Raw genomic sequence first — 6,214 nt, 5'->3', positions numbered from 1 at the left:
GAGTTAGTTTATTTTTAAGGTGTTATTTTCTTCAGTCAGGCTGTTGACTCTCATTTCATAATTTTCTTGCATTGTTCTCATTTCTCTTCCCAATTTTTCCCCTACTTCTCTTATCTGCTTCTTAAGGTCCTCTATGGCCTGTAACCAGCTCATATTTTTCTTGGAAGCTTTTGGTGCAGGAGTTCTGACTTCACTGTCTTCCTCCTGTTCCATGCTTTGATACTTTTTGTTCCCAAAATAGGAGTCTAATGTTGGATTGTGTTGCTTGGTTTGCTTCCTTTGCCTGCTCATTTTGCCACTCAATTACTTGACTTTTGAGCTTTTTGCCACAGTAGGACTCTGCCCCCAGATGGGGGAGCTTCGTTCCAAATGCTGGGGTTTTCTCAGCTGCTGGAGGTATTAGTTGGGTGCCTTCTCTGAAGCCTCCACACGCTCTGGCAAGCTGGTGACACACCCTAGGACCTCTACAATCCAGATCCAAGCAGGTTAAAGCAAGAGCGCTTACCCCTCAGACTGGTTGCTTGGTCTCCTTACGCTCTGCAGGCCAGGAGCTGAAGCTGCCATGTGGCAGCTGTACCACAGCCCTCAGGGGCTTTTCGCCCTGGGGGCAAAAGCCAACGCACTCCCAACTACTGGGTCCCAAAGTCCACACTGCACTGACCTCTCACTTTGTCCTTAGCATCTATGTGTTGATAATTCTGGAAATGGCCACAGCTGCTGGTGATCTGGACTCCCTCCAGCAGGGGCTGGTCAGGCCTGCCCTGGGGCTAAAACCTCTGCATGGAGCTGGGCGAGGCTCCCAGAGTGCTGCACTGGCCGATTTCTACCAGCCTTCCAGGCTGTCCTCAGCAGGAGGTTAGCTTCTCTGTGTCATTTTGTGGTTTCTGTAGTCCAAAGTTTGTTTAGAGTCCCCTTTTACATGAATTGGAGGTGGTGGGAGCCGGAGCCACATAGAGTTCCTGTTTCTACTCTGCCATCTTGACTCCACTCCACCCCCCTCCCCTGTTCAAGAGGCGCTTGATTTTGAGGGCCAGTTTAAACTATAGGAAAGCATACTGGGACTTAGGGGAACTGTGTCGGATCCTGTAGGAGAGAAAGACTACACCAGAATATTAGTGTTGTCCTTCCAGAGACTCTAGGTGCAATTCCCTTCTACAGGGAACTATTCTAAGTGCCTTCTGTGCTTTGTCTATCTATTGATAGGCTTCTTTCTGTCAATCATTTGCATTCTTCTATAAAGTGATCTAGAGGCTGGCTTCTACCCAATAATACTTGAGTGCTTGAAGAGAAGCTGAGGGTCTTGTTATTCATATTTATAGAAATCTAGATATGATTATATTTGGACACATCTCATATATTTCCTCCCAGATTTTACTCTGAGACATACGACATTTTTTGGGTAAGTGCCAAAGATTGGATCCAATCTTTATGAACTCAGACATTGGGAGGCCCTGGGCCGTGGGTTGCAAAAGTAATTCTATGTACCAGTTGTGCCCCTATGAAGTTGCATACCTTGTTAACTCAGCTGTTTGAGGCAACTGTGTAGCAACCCAGGGAAACCTCTTAAAAGCCTACTCAAAGTATTCCCCTCAGGCCCCCCTAGCATACTAGTCTTGATATCTAGAAGGGAACTAATTTATTAAATGCGAATGGAGTAACCAATTTTCAAATTTTTTTGCAGTGCTAACAAGAGTTTATGGATTATTCAATTCAATGAGCATTTAAGCACTTAACTACATGCCAGGCACTAGAGATAAAAAGGAAAAAAATGTAGTTGTCCCTGCCCTTACAAAGCTTACATTCTACTAGTTTCTTGCTTTCTCTCTACCCCTCCTTCTAATAATTCTTCATAGTCGCCTTTAGTTACTCATCTGATTTGTTGCTATCTTCACTAGAATGGTGGCTCTGAGACCAGAAGAAGAGATCAAACTCAAATACCAGTGTCTCTGGTGATACATTTATTTGGCTATAAATCTAGAAGAGAAAGAAGAAAACTGAGTGGTGTGAAAGGGTTTTTGTGATGGGCATATGTGGGGTTGGCTTGCCTGTAGATTTCAATTAGTTTTTCATCCCAATCTAATTCTCCCACTATCCTAGAGACTAGGGAATGTGATATAGAAAAAAACTACTACATCTGGAATCAGAGGATGTCGTGGCTAGATCAAGAAAAGGAAATTTAGCTCTTTACATTTCTAAAGTTAGTGCCCAGAACAGTCTGTGGACTTTCACGTAGTGAAAAGGGTATTACAGTGGATATTGGGAACCTGGAGTCCAAATCTGAGCTTTGTTTTGTTGCTGTTCAGTCATTTTCAGTCATGTCTGATTCTTTGTGATCCCATTTGGGGTTTCCTTGGCAAAGATAATGGAGTGGTTTGCCATTTCTTTCTCCAGCTCATTTTACAGATGAGGAAACTGAGGCAAACAGAGTTACGTGTCTTGCTCAGCATCACCCCAGGTACAGTACTCTATCCACTGTGCTACCTAGCTGCCCAATATGGTATGGTGCAGTATAGCATATTATTAATATAATTAATAGCATAATATTGTATAGTATAGAATAATATAACACATGATATAATATGGTATGCACATAATATAATTAATATCATATGATATAATACAACCTAAACTAACATAGTATTTCATATCACAATATAACATAAAATAATATACTATAGTTTAGCATAGCATAGTATAACATAATAGCATAAAATATATGATATATAACATAACATAGTACAGTCTAGCATAATATGACAATATAACATAACAGGATAAATATAATGTGATACGATTTGAAATAATAGAATTATGATAATATAATCAATATGTATCAGAATAGTAGTTAACATTTACATAGCACTTTAGTATTTGCAAAACACATGAATATATTATCTTCTTTTAGCCTTAGGACAACCCTATGACTTGGGTACTACAGATAATATCAACACCATTTTGTAAGTGAAAGAATTGAAGATCAGAGAAGTCAAGTGACTTATCCATAGTCACACAGCTATCAAAGAGGAGAAGGCAGAATATGAACTCAGGTCTTCCCAAATCCAGAAAGATATCCACTATGTAACACTGTCTATTTTATTTGTTTTTACAGCCAGTATTCAGTGCACACACAGGAAATTGAGAAAATTGCAATGTACAAGAAGCAAAAAGTACCTGAGGCATATGAGATAAGAATTCTCAGCTATTGAGGCAGCTAGGTGACACAGTGAATTTAGAACAGTTAGGAGGATCTGAGTCCAAATCCAGCCTCAGACACTTATTAGCTATCTGACCCTGGGCAAGTCCCAACCTAAACTGCCTTAAAAAAAATTCTCAGTTGCAATTATCCTCTCAGTCAAGTTCAGGGCACCATGATGGTTTTTATTCTTTGCATACTTAAAAGGGTCAAACCACATTATGATAGGCACTATGGAGAGTGAAGGGGAATGAAGAAAAAGAAGACATGGTCCTTGTCCTTATGCCTTAATAGGAGTGACAAGACACCATAAAATATATGAAAAATAGCAAGGAGAACATTGGCAAGCTTTACAGATCCACCTAGGGTAACATGACCATACACTGTGAAGGTTCTTCAGCTGATTTTGAAGTTTTCATGGTGCTTTCAGAAAGCTGCCCCAAACTAACTTCCTCCAGGAAGACTTCCCTGATTAATCAATTTGATTAACTTAGCAACCTATGAGGTACCTTTTGTGTGCCAGGCATGGTCTAGACATTTGGGATAAAAAGAGAAAAGGGAAATGGTCTCTGATCTCAAGCAGCTTACTTTCTATTTGGGGGAAATAGCAGGAACTTGGACATATGTGGTCCAGTGAAAAGAACTCTGCTTCTGGAATCAGAGGTCCTGGGTTCAAGTCCTTCCTTTGGTTTTTACTACTTGTATAAGTCACTTACCCTTTTTGGACCTCAGTTTCCTCAACTGTAAAATGAGGAGGCTGGTGTCTTTGGGGTATTTTTCAACTCTGGATCTATGTTCCTGTGACTCAATTTTAAAAAGTACAAAAGATATAGAAATTAACTCGTGGGAGAAGGGAATAACACCAGCAACTGAGGGAGGAGTCAGCATCAGGACAGACCTCATGGAAGGGTAGCACTTGAGCTGAGCCTTGAAGAAAGCTAAAAATAGCAAAGTAATTTTTTTAAAATAGGAAAAATAGATAAAAAGCTAAAAATAGAAAATGAGGAGGGAATACGTCCTAGGTGTGAGAGACAATCTCTGCAAAGACAGAGACAAGAGATGAAATGTTAGTTACAGGGATTAGCCAGGGGGTCAATTTGGTTAGAATATAGAGTGTGTAGAGAGCAAGGTGTAATAGATCAGAAAAGATAGGTTGGAGTCAGATGGTGAAAGCCTGTAAGAACCAAATTCTTCTATTTCATATTTTTTCCTAGCGGCAATTGGGAGCCATTAGAGCTTCTTGAGCAAAGGAAAGACCTATGGTCAGACTTGTGCCTTAGAAATATCAATTTGACAGCTCTGTATAGGATGGATGGAGATCTGCCACAGTTGGCAGATGGACTTGAACATAGTGATGTCACTTTGGTTCTCTTCAAGAGCAAAAGACACCAACCAACCAATAGAATGGATAGGAAAGTGGAGAGATTGCAGGCAGGTAGCCAAATTAGGAGGCTATAGCAATTATTCAGGCTTGAGAGAGGTGAGGACCTGAAATAGGGTGATGGTCATGTGAGTAGAGAAAAAGGAACAGAAGTGAGGTAGAATCAAGTCTGCTCAAATAATTGAATGTAGTGAAGGGGTAAAGGAGAGAGATCTGAGGCTGACTCTGTGATTGTGAACCTGGATAACTGCAAGGTAGGCAGAAATCTCAAAAGGAAGAGGGGTGATTCTCTGGGGGGAAATAATGACTATTTTGGACATGTTGTAATGTAATGCCAAGGAAAGGCAACTTCCCAAGGTTCAGAATACCAGCATAGATGCTCTCCATTTTATTCAGTGACAAATTAAGAACAGAGGGAATCAAAATATGACATCATTCAAAATACAGCATTTACTAAGTGTGATTAAATAATCTCCAGGTACTACCCCACCCCAGGACCTTACATTCATTCAATCAGTTACAAAATCCCTGTTCTAAATACTACTCCACCCCTAGGCTGTACCTTCATTTAGTCAATCACAAAGCCCCTCTTCTCAAATGGAGATTAGTTTCCAATCATAAGTAAAGTACATTCATTTGTTCAATCATAGAACACAAAAAGGTCAAAAGTTCCCCACCCCTGGATCACAATTGAATCTACCCCAGGGTTACAACAAGTTTAAGCACAGCACTTAATACCCAAATGGAGGTCTTTTCTTCATCTTGACAGGAGGCAAGTTCTCAGCAATCTTTGTTCCTGGGGAGACAAAGCTTAGCAAGGCCACAAGATACATTGCCAGTCTCTTCATTAATTCATCCTCTGTCTGCAGAACAGTCCTAGGACCCCTGAAAACATTAGCAAAACCCTCTCCCAGGATTTCTGTAAACACACAACAAGAAAATCCTTCTTCAGGGCTTCTGAACCAACAGAAAGGTTCCCAGACCCCTGCAACAACAGCACTGTCCTTCACCAGTGAACAGTATTCACTCTCTGTCTGCAGGACAGTCTCAGGAGCTCTTAACCAACAGCCAGGTTCCAGAACTTCTGCAACAACAGGACTGTCTTTCACCAGTGGACAAATCTGGCAAAACATCAAAACAGACAGACAAAGTACCAGCAAAACAGCCATGTCTCCTCAGTCCTTGGCAGCTCCGGGGGCAGGTCTCAAAAGTCCAGGGCAATTCAAAGTGGCCCTCAGCAGTCCTCTCAGTCTCTCTCTGCCTCCAAAGGTGCTGCTTCCAAAAAGTTCTGCCTCTCTCCTGTGTCTCTCCAAATCTACATCACCAGCTCCTCCCAGTCCAGCACTCTCTTTTCACATCAACAAGTCCATCCCACAAGTGGGATTAACAAGCTCTGGGTTTTAACACAATCAAACCAAAAACCAAGCCAATACAGGGGAATCTTTAAATGCCATTACAATAACACATGTTGAACTTGAGATTGCTATGAGATATCCAGTTGGCCATTGGTGATGTAAGATGGGATCTCAGAAGAGGGAGGTGGGCTAGGTAGATAAATCTGGGAATCATCTACATAGAGATCTAATCTTTGAACCCACAGATGCTGATAAAATCACTGAGAGTATTGAGTGATGAGAACC

This window comes from Petaurus breviceps, unplaced genomic scaffold (genome assembly GCF_028583685.1).
Source record: "Petaurus breviceps papuanus isolate PSGF00001 unplaced genomic scaffold, PetGlider_PUasm1.0 189, whole genome shotgun sequence".
Lineage (NCBI taxonomy): Eukaryota > Metazoa > Chordata > Mammalia > Diprotodontia > Petauridae > Petaurus > Petaurus breviceps.
This window is presented reverse-complemented; position numbering follows the sequence as displayed.